Source organism: Poromitra crassiceps (genome assembly GCF_964638095.1).
Source record: "Poromitra crassiceps genome assembly, chromosome: 27".
Classification (NCBI taxonomy): domain Eukaryota; kingdom Metazoa; phylum Chordata; class Actinopteri; order Beryciformes; family Melamphaidae; genus Poromitra; species Poromitra crassiceps.
The window spans coordinates 19,483,723-19,504,954 of NC_139650.1; the positions used below are offsets into that span (position 1 = coordinate 19,483,723).

Consider the following 21,232-nt stretch of genomic DNA (forward strand, 5'->3'; position numbering starts at 1 on the left):
AGCAAGTCTTGTAAAGAGAGATACAGTCTGCATTGGGGTGGAAAAGGTCATTCTGGCGTTTGGAATAAACCACCGCCTACAGAAATGCCATAAGACCGTATACAGGCAGACAACAACGGCTGTTGTGGCTGCACAGGAGCAATTCCCTGATGCCACAATCTGGGTACCACTCGTTAACTATTCAAAACACCTGTCAGAGGAGGAACAGGTGACACTGGAACACCTTAACGACATCATTAAGCACAACTGCCAGTCTATTCCTCAGCTTCCACTGGATAAGTTTTCGACTGAAAAAGACAGAATACATTGGACCACACAGACAGCCCAGCGTATGCTGGAACATTGGTCTGCACAGATAAACTAGAAGACCCCACAAGCCTACCTAAACAGGAGGGGTCTAAGAATGTTATAGTTTTGTCCAAAAATTTCAAGCCAACTGCTCCTCAGCTAGCCCTGCTCAACAAAGGCCTAACATTTATCCCTACTAAAGGGTGTAACAAAAACCTATTAGAACAAAGCAGATGGGATTTGCAGCAATATCATAGAACAATCAAATTGGCAGCATACTTCCAAGACAGGGGGGGATCGGAACCCCCACTGTTTACACCCAGCTCTAGCTGGACTCCAGAATTAGATAAACTGCCGCAAGAGGTCACCAGACTCATTGAAGCTGACACTCTATATTTTGATGATCATTTTCAGCCTCAGAGATTAAAAACTAACCTGAGCAGAGAAGAGGCCGGAGCCCTCCAGGAGCTGAAAAACAATAAAAACATCATCATCAAACCTGCAGACAAAGGAAGTGCTGTTGTGATAATGGACATGAATCAATATCTGTGGGAAGGCCACAGACAGTTGGATGATGTCAAATACTACTCTAAATTAGATAAACCCATCTACCCAGAACCAATAAATCTAGTACAACAGATTACAGATAAACTGGTAGAGAAACGGTTTATTAATAAGAAACAACAGAGCGCTGGGTAGCTCTGAACCCAGAGCCAGACTCTTTTACATGCTACCCAAAATCCACAAGGATCCAACAAAGTGGAGTAAACCACATGAAATTCCTCCAGGACGGCCTATCATCTCAGACTGTGGCAGTGAAACATATCACACAGCTGAATACATAGACCACTTTCTAAATCCTCTATCAAACAAACACCCCAGTTACATTAAGGATACATATCATTTTGTCAACACGGTTAAACAACTACATATTCCCACAGGGGCCATGTTGTTTACATTGGATGTTGATAGCCTGTACACAAATATTGACACGGGTGAAGGCATTCAAGCTGTAAAAGATATATTCATTAAATATCCAGACAAGAGGAGACCCGAGAAGGAACTCCTCCAATTATTGGGTATCAATTTAAGAAGGAATGACTTTGTATTCAATGATACATTTTATTTGCAGGTAAAAGGCACAGCCATGGGCAAGAAGTTCGCCTCAGCCCATGCCAATATCTTCATGGCAGAGTGGGAAACTTCAGTCCTGGCCTCCTGTAGTAAAACACCTTTATACTATTTCAGATATCTAGATGACATCTGGGGTGTATGGCCACATTTAGAGGAAGAATTTAAAGAATTTATGACCATCTTGAACACTCACAATCGTTCTATCACATTGAAATCAACCACTAGCTATACGTCAGTGGATTTCTTAGACACCACTAGGAGTGGACTTTGACAAGACAAATAAACCAGATGTCAAAGTATTTTTCAAAGAGACAGATACACATGCTCTACTTTATAAAAGCAGCCATCATCCTAGGCTCACATATGCAGGCCTGTTGAAATCCCAACTGTTGAGATTCCACAGGATATGTAGTCACAAAGCAGATTTTATAGAAGCTACAAAAACCCTATTCAAAGCACGGGCAACAAGGGGGTATAGCCGCTCCTTTCTACAGTTCTACAGTTAGATGGGGACAGTCAAGAGTAATTTTGATAATGCATTAAAAAATTCTGACCTCCTGCAAGACTATAAAGTCATTGCGGCATATAAGAAGAACAAAAATCTACAAGACTATCTGATTAAAGCCAAAATCCAACCGATTGTGAGTTCAAAACCAAAAGGTCAAAGGTCATTTTACCAGCACACGCCCTGGATTCGTAGCTATAAAAACAATATGGTATATAAGACCATGCCAGGGGGAAATCCACAGACAAAAAACTGTGTTTATCTAATCACATGTGCAACATGTAAAATGCAATATTCGGGAGAGACAGGAAACACATTGCTACAAAGATTCACACAACACAGGTACAATGTGTTGCATCAGAGGGAAACACAGACACCTCTAGTATGCCATTTTTCTAACCATGGATGGCTGTCGGTGCAAGCCACAGTCATCCAACATAATCCTAAATGGACTGCCACCCAGAGGGTAAGGCAAGAAAGACTATGCAGGTAAAAGGCATGCACAATGATCGAAGTGCTGTAAGACACACCGCGAGGGAATAGAGCAGCACCAGCCCCCCAGGAGGCTGAATCGTGGGAGCTTCGAATGAGATGTCACCGCCACCAAGAGTGCTCTACAAAATCAACAAGTGCATCAACAACTACAGTATATACAAATGTACACTATGTACAAACCCCCCCCCCCCCAAAGTCGGCCAGCTCCGCCAGACGCAGGATGCTGCCGGTTCGAGCCCTGGCGCCAGACGCTACCGAGGGCGAGTTGGCCCCGCAAGTTGCGAAGGCTCAAGAGGGGTCAAGAGGCCAATCAGACCAGCCCACCCTGGGCTGACTGACAGGGAACAAAACCATAAGTCACTACCGCCGGGCTCCGCCAAGCACTCGGTCACTGAACTGCAGCCACATTGAATTGGTAGAATCGAGCAAATGTGGAAGGGGCCGACCAGGTGGCCGCCTCGCAGATCTCACCAAGAGACACACCGCGCCACGCCGCCCAGGACGTAGCCATGCCCCGGGTAGAGTGTGCCCGCACCCCCGAAGGGAAGGGCATCTCAGCCACCACATATGCCTGCTGGATAGCTTCCACAATACAGTTGGAAAGACGGGCCTTAGACAGCGGCTGCCCCAGTCTGCCTATGGCCATGTGTCCGGTCCAGATACACTCTCAGTGTCCTGATCAGGCAAACCAGCGAGTGCCTGCACTCCCCTTCCTCTGTCAGAGCAGAGTAGAGGGACCGGAGTTCTCTGGCCTGGCTCGGCAGACGGATAGACAAGACCTTAGGAAGGAATGCAGAGTTTGGTCGCAAGACTACCCCTGCTTGTTCTGGCAAAAATCTGCACAGGTCTTCATGCACTGAGAGAGCATGGAGCTCCCCCACCCTCTTCGCCATGGCCAGCGCCAACAGAAGGGCAGATTTGAAGGACAGCCACTTTAGGTCCACTGACTCCAGGGGCTCAAATGGAAGTGCCTCCAGAGCCCCTAGAACCAGCTCCAAATCCCATGGTGGGAGAGACAGCCTACCGCGTAGGCCAACGCGTCTTCTAGCGCCCTTGAGGAACTGGGATATCAGCTTGTCTACCTCCTCAGACAACCAATACTTCCCAACTCGAGCTGTCTTAATCGCCGCCACCATACCCCTGAGGGTGGACGGCGACTTCCTGGCATCCAAAAGCCCTTGTAGGAACTGCAGAACGGCCGGGGCAGAGGATGCAAGTGGGTCAATCTGGTGCTCCCTGCACCAGGCCGCAAAGGCCCTCTATCTGAAAGCATAGAGTGCTCTCGTCGATGGTGCCCGAGCCTCTTGCAGTGTACCGACCACCAAAGGAGAGAGCCCCATGGCTAATAGTTCGGTCCCCTCAGGGGCCACGCCCAGAGCTTGCCTGTTGATGTAAGCAGCCGCTGCCAAACTGTCTGTCTTCACCAACACATGTTGGCCTTGAAGGAATGGCAAAAAATGGCGAGGGCCAGATGGACCGCTGTCAGCTCTAGACCGCTGTCAGCTCTAGACCGCTGTCAGCTCTAGACCGCTGTCAGCTCTAGCATGTTGATGTGTTCCGTGGTGTGAGGCCCGCTCCAGCGACCACTGGCACCGTTTCTTCTGAACACCGCACCCCACCCCATCAGTGAAGCATCTGTCAACACCAGTTGGGCCAAGCACACTCCCCCTGCTGAGATTCCCGTCGTCCTCCCACCAATGGAGGGCCGGCCACAACCGCCTGGTGACGAGCACAGTGGAACTTAGGTGACTCCTGGGGCTCAAGCCCAGACCCAGGAGGCACCTTTGTCCCGGCCGCATGTGTAGGAGGGCCAACGGGACACCTTGGACCGAAGACGCCATCAGGCCCAAGAGGCGGAGACACAGCATCCATGTGACTCCGGCCCCCAGCCTGAATTGGGAGAGGCAAGCCCTGAGGGATAGCTGCCTCTCCTGCGTCAGTGACAACAGTGCAGCCTGGGAATCCACCACTAGGCCCAGGAACTGCATCTTCTGTGAAGGCTCCAGCCTGCACTTCCCCGGATTGAGCCGCAGGCCAAGCTGCTGCACGTGCTCCAAGAGGATGGACAGATGAGCCTGACACTGAACTTATGAGCGTGCGCACAGGAGCCAGTCATCTACCCCCTTCCGTCGCAGAAGCAACAGAACTGCGTCCATGCACCTGGTAAAGGTGCATGGAGCTAGGGAGATCCCAAATGGCAGGACCCGGAACTCGTACTCCTTGCCGTCGAAAACGAACTTGAGGAACCGCCGATGCCCTTCCCAGATTGGAACTTGGAAGTAGGCATCCTTCAAACTATGGTGACAAACCAGTCCCCTCTGTTGATGGACTGTTGCACCCTTGTGATTGTCAGCATCTTGCAAGGCAGATGCCTGAGATGTCTGTTGAGACCCCTGAGATCTAAAATGGGGCGTAGTCTCCCATCCTTCTTGGGGATGAGAAAATACCGGGAGTAAAATCCAGCCTGTTTGTTGCCCTGAGGCACCTCCCTGATGGTTCCCTTCTCCAACAGGGTAGAATCCTCGGCCTGGAGCACTGCCTTGTGCTCCGCGCCCACCACCGTGAAAACCGTTGGGGTCCTCGAGGTCGGAGGACGACGAGCAAACTGAATACGATACCCCTGGGTCATGGTCGAAACCACCCAGGGGCTTGCCTGCAGTGACCTCCAAGCCAGAAGACCCACCCGGGCTTGCTGGAGGGAGGCTGGACGTAAACTGGCATCAGGAAGAAGGCGGAGGCCTAGGCTTGCTGCCGCCTCTGCCTTGCTTGCCCCCCGACCTCTGTGTCTATGCTGGGGCTTCCTCCCCCCTGCCCCCCGACTGTCTGGACCACCTTGGGGTCAGTGCATCGGAAACCTCCTTAGCACAACGACTGGCCTCCTGCGCCTGCTGCAACAAAGCAATGGCACCAGGACCAAACATGGCTGATGGCGCAACCGGCAGCTTCAAGAGGGCCCTCTGGTCGCAACTTGGACCGGGACAGCCACAGTTGGTGCCTAGCAGAGTGCCGACACACCCTTACCGGCAGTCGACACCTGCTCCTTCATCAGCTGTGATAAGACCGATGAAAACAGTTGTATCTCAGCAATGAGATGAGCATCGAACCCGGTGCTCAGCCCACTCCATATTTTGGTATTGGCGCTACACGCAGCCTTAAGCATTACAACCATGCCTTTTAAGCGTAAAATTATGCACTGTCTGCTCATTGGAGAAGTGCAGTAACCCAGTCCCCAGCTTGCCTTTTAAGCTCCAATTCCATGGAGCGATCCAGTCCGGTCAAAGCCAAGCGCTCTGCTCCCCCCCTCCCTTTCATCCCCAAGCGCTCTGCTCCCCCCCTCCCTTTCATCCCCCTCTGTCTGTCTCTATATATAGGCTATTATTAGTGGCCGGGCCAGCGAAGCGGCAGGGCCACTTATTGTATTTGCCTGTATTATTAGTGGCCGGGCCAGCGAAGCGGCAGGGCCACTTATTGTATTTGCCTGTATTATTAGTGGCTGGGCCAGCGAAGCGGCAGGGCCACTTATTGTATTTGCCTGTATTATTATTATTATTATTATTAGGGGTCCAAGCACGAAGTGCGTGGATCCCTATTGTATCTGTTCCGTTTATTAGGGGTCCAAGCACAAAGTGCGTTGATCCCTATTGTATCTGTTCCGTTTATTATTATTATTATTATTCCGCCCTAAAACAGCATGCACGTCAAAAACTGTAAGGGCTACAGTAGCCAGACCTTGCACATAGGTTGGAAATGTGCCCCACTACTCAGGGACAAAAAATTAGCCATATTGGCCAGATGGTGGCGCTATAAAAGACGCTTTTGCGTATTGACCCATAACTGCTGAACCGTGAGGCGTAGAATCAAAATTCCACATCTGCTGGATTCCCTGGATCAATACGCATCTATCCATGTAGACCACACCCATTTAAGTCTGCTAGATTTTCCGCCATCTTGGATTTTCTCAAAAAAAAAAAAAAACGAACTCGTCCTAGGCCATTTGCCCGAATGAGCCCAAACTTTTTCTGTGTCATCTCTGGACTTCCCTGATCTAAAGACTTACAAAGAATTTGGATACGTGAAACCGTCTTGAAATGATAAATGTTTAAACTTTTGATAAACGAACTCGTCCTAGGCCATTTGCCCGAATGCGCCCAAACTTTTTCTGTGTCATCTCTGGACTTCCCTGATCTAAAGACTTACAAAGAATTTGGATACGTGAAACCGTCTTGAAATGATAAATGTTTAAACTTTGACACTATGTCATCACCGATGACAGTCTTGTAACATCACTGATGATGTCATCTATGATGTCATCTATGATGTCATCTATGATGTCATCCTTCCTCTACATAACATCGCGCACACACACACACACACACACACACACACATGCACACACACACACACACACACACACACATGCACACACATATACACCTATACACACACACACACACGCCACACACACACACACACACATACACACACACACACACACACACACACACACATATACACATACACACACACACACACACATATACTCACACATATACACACACATATATACACACACACATATACACACTTACACACATATACACTAACACTACTATTACTACTGCTACTACTGCTTGTTAGGGGTCCAAGCTCCACATCACCTAAACTTTCCACATAGGTTCAAGAGGTCACCCCCTACTCGGAGAAAAAAAAATACACCAATCCACCAGATGGTGGCGCTATCACAGACCATTTCGCCTATCTTCTGAACCGTGTGTCCTATACTCAAAATTTCACTTATCCTGGATTCCTTGGATCAATATGCATCTATCCATCTAGGCCACGCCCATTTGCTTGTGCCTAGATTTTCCGCCATTTTGAATTTTATCAAAAACCTACTTTTGCGAGCTCCTCCTAGACTGTTTGTCCAAATCACACAAAACTTTTTCTGGGTTATCTATGGACTACCCCGACCTAAAGTTATTAAAGGATTTTGGATACGTGAAACAGTTTTGAAATGATAAATGTCTAAACTTGTGTGTATTTGCTTTTGTTCTTTTCCTGCCCTAAAAGTGTGTGGATCTCAGAAACCATACGCCCCACATCACCCACCTTTCCACATAGTTTCAAGACATCACCCACTACTCAGAGGAAAAAAATTACACCAATCCACCAGATGGTGGCGCTATAACAGCCAACCACCACTACTACTGCTGCTGCTGCTACTACTACTACTACTATTCTTAGTACTTCTGCTGCTACTACTGCTACCACTCCCACTACTACCAACACTACTACTACTACTATTACTACTACTGCTACTACTACTACTACTACTAGTACTGCTTGGAAACCGTCAGGTCACCGGATCTCAACCAAACTTTGTTTACTTGTGCACATACCAAGTCTGAATAAATGTGCACTATCTGACATATACCCCCCAAGTCACCGGAAGCTTGGACCCCGCATCGCCGCTTGCGGCTATATTGTCTATTTGTTTTTCTTCTTTTTCTGCCCTAAAAGTGTGTGGATCTCAGAAACCATACCCTCCACATCACCTAAACTTTCCACATAGGTTCAAGAGGTCACCCCCTACTCTGAGAATAAAAATACACCAATCCACCAGATGGTGGCGCTATAACAGCCAACCACCACTACTACTGCTGCTACTACTACTACTCCTATTCTTAGTACTTCTGCTGCTACTACTGCTACCACTCCCACTACTACCAACACTACTACTACTACTATTACTACTACTGCTACTACTACTACTACTACTAGTACTGCTTGGAAACCGTCAGGTCACCGGATCTCAACCAAACTTTGTTTACTTGTGCACATACCAAGTCTGAATAAATGTGCACTATCTGACATATACCCCCCAAGTCACCGGAAGCTTGGACCCCGCATCGCCGCTTGCGCTATATTTATTATTATTATTATTCCGCCCTAAAACAGCATGCACGTCAAAAACTGTAAGGGCTACAGTAGCCAGACCTTGCACATAGGTTGGAAATGTGCCCCACTACTCAGAGACAAAAAATTTGCCATATTGGCCAGATGGTGGCGCTATAACAGACCCTTTTGCGTATTGACCCATAACTGCTGAACCGTGAGGCGTAGAATCAAAATTCCACATCTGCTGGATTCCCTGGATCAATACGCATCTATCCATATAGACCACGCCCATTTAAGTCTGCTAAATTTTCCGCCATATTGGACTTTCTCAAAAAAAAAAAAAACGAACTCGTCCTAGGCCATTTGCCCGAATAAGCCCAAACTTTTTGTGTGTCATCTCTGGACTTCCCTGATCTAAAATTGTATAAAGAATTTGGATACGTGCAACCGTCTTGAAATGATAAATGTTTAAACTTTTGATAAACAAACTCGTCCTAGGCCATTTGCCCGAATGAGCCCAAACTTTTTCTGTGTCATCTCTGGACTTCCCTGATCTAAAGACTTACAAAGAATTTGGATACGTGAAACCGTCTTGAAATGATAAATGTTTAAACTTTGACACTATGTCATCACCGATGACAGTCTTGTGACATCACTGATGATGTCATCTATGATGTCATCTATGATGTCATCCTTCCTCTACATAACATTGCGCACACACACACACACACACACACACACACACACACATGCACACACACACACACACACACACACACACATGCACACACATATACACCTATACACACACACACACACACGCCACACACACACACACACACACACATACACACACACACACACACACACACACACACACACACACATATACACATACACACACACACACACACACATATACTCACACATATACACACACATATATACACACACACATATACACACTTACACACATATACACTAACACTACTATTACTACTGCTACTACTGCTTGAACCCGGTCAGGTCACCAAATCTCAACCAAACTTTGTGCACTTGTGCACATACCAACTCTGACTAAATGTGCAATTCAGTGTCTATATTATCTGACATACACCCCCCAAGTCACCGGAAGCTTGGACCCCGCATCGCCGCTTCCGGCTATATTGTCTATTTGTTTTTCTTCTTTTTCTGCCCTAAAAGTGTGTGGATCTCAGAAACCATAGCCTCCACATCACCTAAACTTTCCACATAGGTTCAAGAGCTCACCCCCTACTCACAGAAAAAAGAATACACCAATCCCCCAGATGGTGGCGCTATAACAGACCATTTCACATTATGGTCCATGTCTTCTGAACCATGTGTCCTATTGTAGCGAAGCTTGTTGGCTTGCTGGGGGCAAAGCTTCTGGGCTTGCCTCGTGAAGTGTGCTGGATCGTGTATGAAGGCTCACGGGCTGTGATCGATCAGAATCACGGAGATGGAGATAGGGACCGACTGGTCAGTCCTGGGACGCGGTTGAAATACCACTGGTATGACTGGGTGTAAGGCAATCGGTCACCAGGGCCTGGCCGGTTGGAAGATGGCCAGGATTCAGTTCGGGTCCGGATTTAGTTGTGCTAATGGTTGACATTATGAAAAGGGAGTAAGAATACCTGAATCAAGCAGGAATCTCTCGGATGAGATTAGTCAAGCATAGCGTCACAGGACACCTGGCTTATATGCCCGCGTTTTGGTGTATGACATCACGTCATTGGTGATGTCACAACGTTCTAGGGAGCTATGACATCATCAATGTTATGTCTGACATTGCCGATGACCTCACAGGTGAACTCTATGCTATTACATCATCGGTGTCATTGTTGATGATGTCATCGTCATTACGTCGTGGCGCGCCGGCTGGTGGGCATCGACTGCCCCAAGAACAGGCTTGACGGTGGGCCATTATGGGCCCTTTTCTACAGCCGCTCCCAGATTCCTGTGGGGAATCTGTATTCTTCCAGAAATGGCCGGAATGGCCCTCTAGTCCCACTTGGTATAGGCAGGGCTTGGTTGATTATTCTGGGAGTGAGGGGGGCTGTGGTCCGCCTGGCCACCGGCCGCACGCCGTTGTCCAGTCCCGTACATCACAAGAGCCAAGATTTGGTGACTGTCCTCATTGGCCAGGATGTGTGTGGGTTCCTACTGCAGTAGCGAGCTGTAATGGCCTCTGGGGGCTGGAGCTGCCAGTTGACGAAACTCAGCGGCGTGAGGTCAGCGCGGGGGCCGCTCAGGAGCCAGGGGTCTATCCATCCTACCCATCCTACCCAGCTACTGCGGTAGTGGGGAGCCTCTGGTTCTGGTGGCTTGAGTTTCCAGTCGAGGAACCTCAGCGGCATAGGGTCGGTGAGGAAGCAGTTCGTCTGCCCTCGTTGGAGGGAGGCCTCTGCCCCTAGTGTCCCGTTGGCCGCCCCGTGGAGCGCCGGTGTGGCATCCTCACTGAGGGCACCGAAGGTCGTACACTCCTCCGGCATGGGGGGAGCCGACCTGAGGCCACCGTAACTTGGCTTCAACTCCTCGCTCTTATCCGCGGTCGTGGGGAGTCGGGGTGTCTTTGGCCAGCGATCTGGGCTGAGAAGAGGTGGTCCGCAACCCAGACTGCTGGTGGTGAGTGCGGGAAGAGGCCTTCCCCACGCGGTGTCGACCACAACAGCCACCCGTGATTGCGGCGGGTCGTCCTCCCACTCTTCCCAGGCCTGCAGCAGTGTCTCGGGCAGGACCGGATCATCCCAGCCCGGTTCCCATTTCCATTGGTGCTGTATGAGCAGGATAAGATGGATCCTCCCGAACTGATGTAGGGGCAAATTCCTCGGGCGGGATTCCTGCTGCAGGGCGGTGATGGGGTAAGGGTGCTCGCCTAGACCAAGGTTCGGTTCCGTAAAGGCTCTCTTGGTGCAATAGGTCTGCTCTGGGCAAATTGCCGGCGAGACGATGAGGGAGACGGCCGCCCCGTGAAGCATCTGGGGCTCCTGCCTCGCCGTCCGCCAAGGCATGTCCACTTGCTCCACTTGCTCGGACTTCTTGGCCTCCCTGGGGGTCTTGGCTGGAGTCGTCTCCGTGAGCCCGGGCAGGGCCAGGAGGTGAATTCTGGGAATAGGTAGTTGAGATGGCTGGTCCCGTCCTCTGGGGGGGTCCCAGCTGTCGACCTCGGCTATCCTGGGGTGGTTGATGCCGTCCAGCTGACTGTGCCCTGTGCTGTTGGTCTCGACGTTCGCCGTGCCTCCCTGAGTCTGGTGTATCCCGGTGGCAGGCTTGGCCGCCCCGTTGCACTCTATGGTATGCTCAAGGTCGGCGACCTTTGTCGGTGGACATGTCCTAAGGGTGCGGGTGTTGGTGGCATTGGCAATGGCCATTGCCTTTGTCTGGGCGGTGGAACCGGGGGTTCCCTAGCCTGGGCCGTTGGCTCTGGAGCCGCCGTGCTGACCTGACCCTGGTCTTGGGAGGTGAGAGGCGCAGGTGGAACTGCCGGGTCCCCGGCAAGCGGGCGGGCGCGAGGCCGGGCCGCTAGGTGCTCCTGCTCGACTTGCAGCCGGGCACGAGCCCGGGCCTCGTGGTGGGCCAGCTCAGCTTGCCGCAGGTGTCGGCTTCTCTCCAGGCGGCGGGTGATCCGCTCTCTAGCCTGGAGGGCCTCCTCTTGGGCCTGTTGCGCCTCAGCGTGGGCCCGCTTCGCCGCTCTGGTTTGCTCGTTCAGCCGGTGGTACTCCTTGTCGGCTTCCTCCTCCTCCGCGTGTTGCCGGCGGAGGTCCTCAGCTGCCAGTCGTGTCATCTCCTGCTCGTAGGCTGCCGCTTGGGCTGAGGAGGAGGAGTTGGTGGAGGCGTGTGAACGTACGGTTGACCGTGAGCTGGCGCTAGAGTGTCGCGATGGGCTATGGTGACTGCGGTAACTGCTAGCGCTATGATAGTGAGAGTGGCTGGGGCTCCTCAACCGGGGCTCTGCTCGGGAAGAGGGTCGGGCCCCTTGGTACCGGGCTGACCCATGCCCGCATGGGGTCTCCCGGTCATGGGCGAGGGCCTGGGCCGAGGATATTCCGTCATGATGGCTTGCACCCTGATGATGGTGACTCCTGCGCCCGCTGGGTACATGGGCGTCTCTGTCGTCATAGGTCGAACCTCCATGACCTGACCTGTCCCGGCTTGACTGGTGGCCACCTTGATGGGACCTGCCAGCGCGTTGGGATTCCTTGAAGTATTCAATGATGTCCCGGTTGGTCTCCCTTTGGCGCGCGATCTTATGTTCGAACTCGGCTCTTGTCTGGGCCGCCTGAGCAGGGAGTCGGTGGTGGCTGCGGATGAGTTCCTGCCCCTGGTGGATCTTCTGGTCGGAGTGTTAGGGGGTCTCGCCCTTTAGTACTACTCCGAACGCTGGATACTTGGCTGTATCCAGTATCGATCTGGTGGGGGAAGGGTTGCTCCTCTGGTCGACGAGGTGCCGTGACCAGAGCGAGCTCACCTGACTCCTGCTCCATCTCTGAGCGTCGCAAGTCCTCGATCCGGCTCGAAGGACCAAATTGTAGCGAAGCTTGTTGGCTTGCTGGGGGCAAAGCTTCTGGGCTTGCCTCGTGAAGTGTGCTGGATCGTGTATGAAGGCTCACGGGCTGTGATCGATCAGAATCACGGAGATGGAGATAGGGACCGACTGGTCAGTCCTGGGACGCGGTTGAAATACCACTGGTATGACTGGGTGTAAGGCAATCGGTCACCAGGGCCTGGCCGGTTGGAAGATGGCCAGGATTCAGTTCGGGTCCGGATTTAGTTGTGCTAATGGTTGACATTATGAAAAGGGAGTAAGAATACCTGAATCAAGCAGGAATCTCTCGGATGAGATTAGTCAAGCATAGCGTCACAGGACACATGGCTTATATGCCCGCGTTTTGGTGTATGACATCACGTCATTGGAGATGTCACAACCTTCTAGGGAGCTATGACATCATCAATGTTATGTCTGACATTGCCGATGACCTCACAGGTGAACTCTATGCTATTACATCATCTGTGTCATTGTTGATGATGTCATCGTCATTACGTCGTGGCGCGCCGGCTGGTGGGCATCGACTGCCCCAAGAACAGGCTTGACGGTGGGCCATTATGGGCCCTTTTCTACACCTATACTCAAAATGTCACATCTGCTGGATTCCCTGGATCAATACGCATCTATCCATATAGACCACGCCCATTTAAGTCTGCTAGATTTTCCGCCATCTTGGACTTTCTAAAAAAAACAAAAAACGAACTCGTCCTAGGCCATTTGCCCGAATAAGCCCAAACTTTTTCTGTGTCATCTCTGGACTTCCCTGATCTAAATACTTACAAATAATTTGGATACGTGAAACCATCTTGAAATGATAAATGTTTAAACTTTTGATGACACATGCTCTGACACTAAACACACACAAACACAAACACAAACACAAACACACACACACACACACACACACACACATATACACCTATACACACACACACACACACATATACTGTAAATATATTTATTAGGGGTCCAAGCACGAAGTGCGTGGATCCCTATTGTATCTGTAATGTTTATTATTATTAGGGGTCCAAGCACTAAGTGCGTGGATCCCTATTGTATCTGTAATGTTTATTATTATTATTATTATTATTATTATTATTCTGCCCTAAAACAGCATGCACGTCAAAAACCGTAAGGGCTACAGTAGCCAGACTTTGCACATAGGTTGGAAATGTGCCCCACTGCTCAGAGACAAAAAATTAGCCATATTGGCCAGATGGTGGCGCTATAACAGACCCTTTTGCGTATTGACCCATAACTCACACCCATTTAAGCCTGCTAGATTTTCCAAAAAAAAAAACGAACTCGTCCTAGGCCATTTGCCCGAATGAGCCCAAACTTTTTCTGTGTCATCTCTGGACTTCCCTGATCTAAAGTTGTATAAAGAATTTGGATACGTGAAACCGTCTTGAAATGATAAATGTTTAAACTTTGACACTATGTCATCATAGATGACATCATAGATGACATCATAGATGACATCATCAGTGATGTCACAAGACTGTCACCTTCTCTATGACGACGTCAGTTATGACATCATAAATGACATCATTTATGATGTCATTATATGACATCATATAATGACATCATAAATGCCCTTCTCCTGGTACTATATAAAGCCCCCATCACCACAGCTTAAATCACACTTGTGCAGTCATCACTCACCTCGTGCCAGCATCCTGCATTCATCCAGCATTTCCAGAGCAAACCTGCGGCAAGTAAAGTAGCTCATCCTTCCTCTACATAACATCAGCTCTCGCAGTACCTCATCCACTCCACAACAGCAAGGAGGCAAGTAACTTGTGTGTCTGAGTATCTGTTTGTCTGTCTATCTGTTAGTCTGTCTGTACACCTTTCTGGAGATGAAGAAATATTTCTAGCCCTAGAATGAGTGTTAACATATAATAGTATTTTCTTGTGTTTTAGGAAGCAACGGTTCAGCTGAACCCTAGGACAGAGAAGACACAAACTCCCCAAGTGGCTACTATTCACTCAGCCACCCTCTCCAGTGCATCTAACATCAGCTCTCTCAGTCTCCAGTGCATCTAACATCAGCTCTCGCAGTACCTCATCCACTCCTTCACAACAGCAAGGAGGCAAGTAACTTGTGTGGGTGACTGTCTGTATGTCTGTGCACTTTTTCTGGAGAGGAAAAATAATAATATATTTGCAACCCTAGTATGAGTGGTAACTTATAACGTTTTATTGTATGAATGCGATGTTGTATTTATGCAATGGTAGACCTATATTATTATTGTAACTTTTACTTTGGTCTATGACTCCACTCATATGTTACAATCATAGACTATATAAACATATGGAAGTAGTAAGAAAGAAATGAGGGGAGTCATAGACCAAAGTAAAAGCAATATCTTTTTTAAAGGTATACTGTAATTCAGGGTTCAGCAACCTACAGTATAGGTGCCACCTTTGGCACGTGAAGGGTGGCACGGCAACACACAGTAGCAATAAGTGCAAAATTCAGATTTTTTTGTACATTTTTGGAAGTGACCTGTCAAATTACATAATAAACAACCATTTGCAATTACACAGCATGTTCTTTAGGATATTTACAGTAGTGACCCACTCTTTGCCTCTGTTTGATTGCTTTCTATGGCAGCAGCAGACCAATCTAGTAAGACGCCACTCCCTTATAGATTGCTCTGCTGCTGCCATGGAAGGCAACCAATCAGAGGCAGAAGTCACTACCATAAATATCCTATATATATATATGGCTCTGGGCAGCAGAAAGCAGATAAAACATGCCAACGCAGAAGACATAGAAGGACCGTGCTGAGTATTTTGTATAGTGCTTTCATTTCAATGTCCCGATTTTAGAAGGAATAATGTTACATTTTGATGTACAAGTCACTCATCTTGGTGTGACATGCTGATTGATGGACACGATTAAAAATGGCACATATCAAAAAGGTTGCTGACCCGTGCTGTAATTCATAAGATTTCAGCTTTGTTTTCTTGGGTAACACCTATAGTTGATGAATGTTAATTGCACATGAGTTCCAAACTATTAAACCCTACTCTTCCCACATTTTTTCTTCAAACGACACCAAACTTCACTATCTGCATCGTTAGACTGTTCTACACAAAAGTATCAAACCAGATTTTCGATCGGTCAAAAATTGAGCCCACAGTGCATCAAAACGTTGAATTCTGGCCCCGTGTGTAGCCTAATTACCTTAATTACCTTTGGCAATTAGGTTGTATTTGTGATGTCATCAGTCAGTCAAGCAATTGTGATGCCATCACTAATGTCACTCGAGCAATTGTGATGTCATAATATTTTTTTTCCCCATTGACTTGCATGGGGTTTCGAAAAATCTTGTTCCATTGGACAATTAGGTTGTATTTGTGATGTCATCAGTCAGTCAAGCAATTGTGATGCCATCACTGATGTCACTCGAGCAATTGTGATGTCATAATATTTTTTTTCCCCATTGATTTGCATGGGGTCACACCTCAAAGTGACCTTTGGCTGGTAGGGTCACGCTTCAAACTGACCTTTGGCTGGTGGGATCACGGCTCCACATAATAGAAACTTTCTAATCTGCCGTAAGAAACGGAAAGTGGCACAATAGCGGCCATAATGGAATAGGGGAAAAGGGAGAGAATGAGAACTAGAGCAGAATATGCGTTTCACATGATATTTCATCATGTCATGAGTGATGTCCTCATGACATCACAATTGTTCGAGTGACATCATATGGCAGAGTCTCAGTGATGTCACTTGAATAATTGTAATGTGAAAAGTGATGTCATTAATCATTCGTGAATGCCATTATATTAGAAAAAACCGAAATCACAATTGACTTCTTGTAAAAGCCATGGCTTTGTGATGAGTGATGTCCTCATGACATCACAATTGTTCGAGTGACATCATATGGCAGAGTCTCACTGATGTCACTTGAATAATTGTAATGTGAAAAGTGATGTCATTAATCATTCGTGAATGCCATTATATTAGAAAATACCGAAATCACAATTGACTTCTTGTAAAAGCCATGGCTTTGTGATGAGTGATGTCCTCATGACATCACAATTGTTCGAGTGACATCATATGGCAGAGTCTCACTGATGTCACTTGAATAATTGTAATGTGAAAAGTGATGTCATTAATCATTCGTGAATGCCACTATATTAGAAAATACCGAAATCACAATTGACTTCTTGTAAAAGCCATGGCTTTGTGATGAGTGATGTCCTCATGACATCACAATTGTTCGAGTGACATCATATGGCAGTCTCACTGATGTCACTTGAATAATTGTAATGTGAAAAGTGATGTCATTAATCATTCTTGGATGCCACTATATTAGAAAATACCAAAATCACAATTCGTGAAGCCATGGCCTGCTCCTCGAGAACGACGAACTACCCCAGTAATAACAAAACTAAAACAATTGTAGTGGGATTCATCCATAAGTTATCAAGGATTAAAATATCGCGGAAAAACAAAGCATATTTTACTGCTATAATCCAAACTGACAGCGATGAATTCTTTGACAGTATAATATTTGACGGGAAATTCTACCAGCTATTTCTAGAAGCAACAGAGATGGGAACAGCCATGAGAATCTTGAATGTCACAACAAAAACGAATGACAAGAATCCTGAGAAGAATGAATACCTGATCTTTCGGGAGGCAAAAATAGAGCTCACACATGTTTCATACGCAAAGAGAACCCCACCGGAGTGTGTCAAACGATCCATCGCTGAGCTTGAAAATCTGGAAGACGCCACATTTATTTACAAGTTTGAGGGTAAAGTGACAAGGATAAACTCTCTGGTAGAGAAAACAAATGACAATGAGATCCACAGCATAATCGTGACTGACTCAACAGGACACATCAAACTGCAGTTGTGGAACGAACAGATCAATATGATAGAGCATGAAAAATCGTACTCCTTCATAGATCTAAAGGTCCGGGAATTTAACAACGACAAATATTTGACCGCTCTCAGGCAAACAGTTATCACTGAAATCGATGAAATGACTATTACAAATGAACCGGCACCAACGGAACTCATCCCAGAAAAATCAGTGATTCATAACATGGAACTAAAAATTAGTGGTGCACAACTTTGCGTAAGCTTGGTGTGCAAGCTATGCAGTAACATCTCCTCTTCTTTCGAAGCAAAAGATGAATTCACTTATTGTGAGAAGTGCAAATTTCTTTGGAGAACGGCAACAGGCTTCACATCCAGAACTACCGGGAATTTGTCTATGGTGATGAATAATGAAAACAGGGTCTTTCATATGGATGACGGTGTTCTCAAAAACTTTGTGACAGAACAAAGTTGGGGAGAAATAGCAGGAAACACAGAAATCTTAAGACTGAAGTTTTGTAAACTAGAAAAATTGACCATCTCCTTCGAAGAGACTACAAACCTAATTACAAACATGACATGCAACCATATCTATAATGATGATTTTAAGAAATTATCTGAAATAACTCAAGCGAGTACAAAAAATATGAGAGATGAGGAAGTATCTATGGAGCTCAGTCGGAAGCGACAAAGAAAATAATTATGCAGTAGGTTGCCTTCCTCAACTCGACGCTATGATGCGAGATGATGGGGAACTGGGGTGACTCTGACCAGTGATCTGGGCTGAAACAAAGAAAGGGAGGTCCACCAACCCAACGGCTACTGATGGTGAATACGGAAAGGAGCTTTCCCGCGTAATGTCGTCTGTTGAATTGTGGGCGATGTCCACACTAGCCGTTGTCCGCCGTGAGCTCCTGAATCTCCATCACTCTAGTGCCTATAAACACTTTCTAGCGACATGATTCTAACTGCAGCCAAGTGAAGACGGTGGTCGAGTCGGCCCGCAATTGTGGGGGTTATTACGTGGTTACAAGTGTATCGGCCATGATACAGAGGTCTTTTAAGGCCTGAAAGCTTCGGTGTACGCCCCTAAATGCACTTTAGACCAAAGAGGCATGGTGCAGTGCCAGAATACACCAGAATGAGCCTTTCATACTTAAATACCAACCTAACAATATCTTCCGCCCTGGGGTTATTTCAGATTGCAACAGATGCAACACAGAAGCACGAGAAATCATTGTTCCATGTCCATTGAAGTCTTTAACATTTGATTAAGAAGAACACTTCGGAGATACTCAGAACCCTATTGTCCCCTGAAGTACGCCACTGACCCATACCCTAAAACACGTGAACCTGCGGTCTCCCTCTCGAGGGAAAATTTGGAGAAAAATCTGGTTTAATATTTTTGTGTAGAACAGTCTAAGGATGCAGATGCAGATGCTAGAAAAAATCAAGGTTACCCAGTGGAAATACTAGCAGAAATGCATAGAAAAAGAGAAGAATTTCCCATCTTTGCCTATGAAGACGGAGGAAAACAATCCGTAATATCAAAAAACTATGAGGCTAGAACTGAGATCTTTGACAGTGATGTGGAATAACACAACGCTAACCAAGCTCCAGTCCATCATAAACAACGACTCATCAATTCCACGGCATGCGTGTGAAACATAGGATAGATTGCTGTATATCAGTGATGGGCTGTATGTCAAAGAGTGAGGAGGGGGCTAGCTTTCATTACTGGCCTGTACTGAAAGGTACAATTCTGAAGTGTGCCATTATTACTAATGTCAAACTAGTAATGATGTTGTAATTATCCACTACTGTCTGATGTGAACCAAAATACCCTTCTGAGACATAATTAAACTGATTGATTGATTGATTGATTGATTGATTGATTGATTGATTGCCATGACATCACAATTGTTCAAGTCACATCATATTTCATCATATCATGAGTGATGTCCTCATGACATCACAATTGTTCAAATTACATCATATTTCGTTGGCTTAAATCTCTTTAAGCCAACGAAATAGTTTTAAAATACGAAACTGTTCAGTATCCCGATTAAACAGCGTTATCCTCTAAAAAAAAACTTATGAATGGTGTGACTCAAACAATTGTGATGTCATGAGTGATGTCCTAATGAAATCCTATTCAGGTGAAATGAATGTTAGATGATGTCACTAATATTGAACTATGAAAAAGAATTTGAAAATTATATGGAATAATCTCAATTATGTCACTTGAACAATTGTGATGCGAAGAGTGATGTCATTAATATTTCATAGCGATATCTATAATAATAAATAAAAATCAACTGCTATAACACACCAGCAACAAAATGTCCGACAAACGACAAAATCTCCAAAACCCTGAAAAACAGAAGACCAGACCATCGAAATTCGATCCCCAATCATCTACTCTAACAGGGTTACAAAGAACACTTGCTTCCACAGAGGAACTATCAACAATGCTAAAAAACGATGCAAATACAGAATTACAGGATATGGAATTACAGGAAGACATGGCCTACCTTCAGAATATCATACCAGATATATTTGAAGATGATGACGGATTTGAGATGTATGACATTGAGGAAGAAATAGATAATCTACTCTACGGTCCAATGAAAGTGGAGTCCAAAAAATATGTTGACCACATGAACAGACTCGCAGAAGAATGGCTTGAAGAGGAAGATAATTTTATGGAATTTATGAGTAGAGAAGAAAATCAAGGTTACCCAGAGGAAATACTAGCAGAAATGCATAGAGAGGGAGAAAAATTTCCATCTTTGACTATGAAGAAGGAGAGGAAACAATATGAGGCTAGGACTGAGATCTTTGACAGTGATGTGGAATAAAACCCAAACCCCTGGTGCCCCCGCTGAGTACCAAAGCGCTGGATGATCTTCCTCCTCAAGTGTTAAGATTCCGACTGAGACTATTGAAATTCACCTACAACATCGTACACATGCCCGGAAAACAGCTCATCACTGCAGACACGCTGTCAGGAACACCGGTGAATCACACAGCCACTCAGAAAAAGAAAGAGCTGGAGGCAAACATTCAAGTCTTCATGGACTCCATCAGACAATGTCTCCCAGCAACAGAAGTAAGACTGCAACAGCTAGCGGAGAAGCAGAACGAAGACCCCGTCTGCAGTACAATAATCTGGTACTATCAAACAAAATGGCATAACACAACTCGCCTGCCACCGGATATAGGACCCGACTGGCACGAGAGACATAACCTGTCACTGGCTGGGGATCTTGTCCTAAAATGACAGAGGACTGTCATCCCCAGCTCATTAAGAAGAGAAATGCTCGACATCCTGCATCGGGGCCACCAACGAATAGTCAAGTGCCGATCCAGGGCCCGTCAGTCGCTCTGCTGGTCAGGGTAACATTAAACAAAAAGTGGAAAGCTGTCACATATGCATAAAACACAGAACCACACAGGGGAAGCCTCTGCTGACGACACCCATACCCGAGAGCCCGTGG

At 46.9% G+C, this 21,232-nt stretch overlaps 1 protein-coding gene across 1 annotated transcript in view; it reads right to left on the minus strand.

Annotated features, from left to right (window-relative positions):
• The window catches only part of LOC310799084 (uncharacterized protein), a 303,168-nt gene that overhangs the window by 132,896 nt on the left and 149,040 nt on the right, over positions 1-21,232 (minus strand). Inside the window, exon 3 of the mRNA XM_083661645.1 lies at positions 724-756. The gene's annotated coding sequence lies outside the window, so the exon portion shown is untranslated. The remainder of the gene's footprint in view (positions 1-723; positions 757-21,232) is intronic.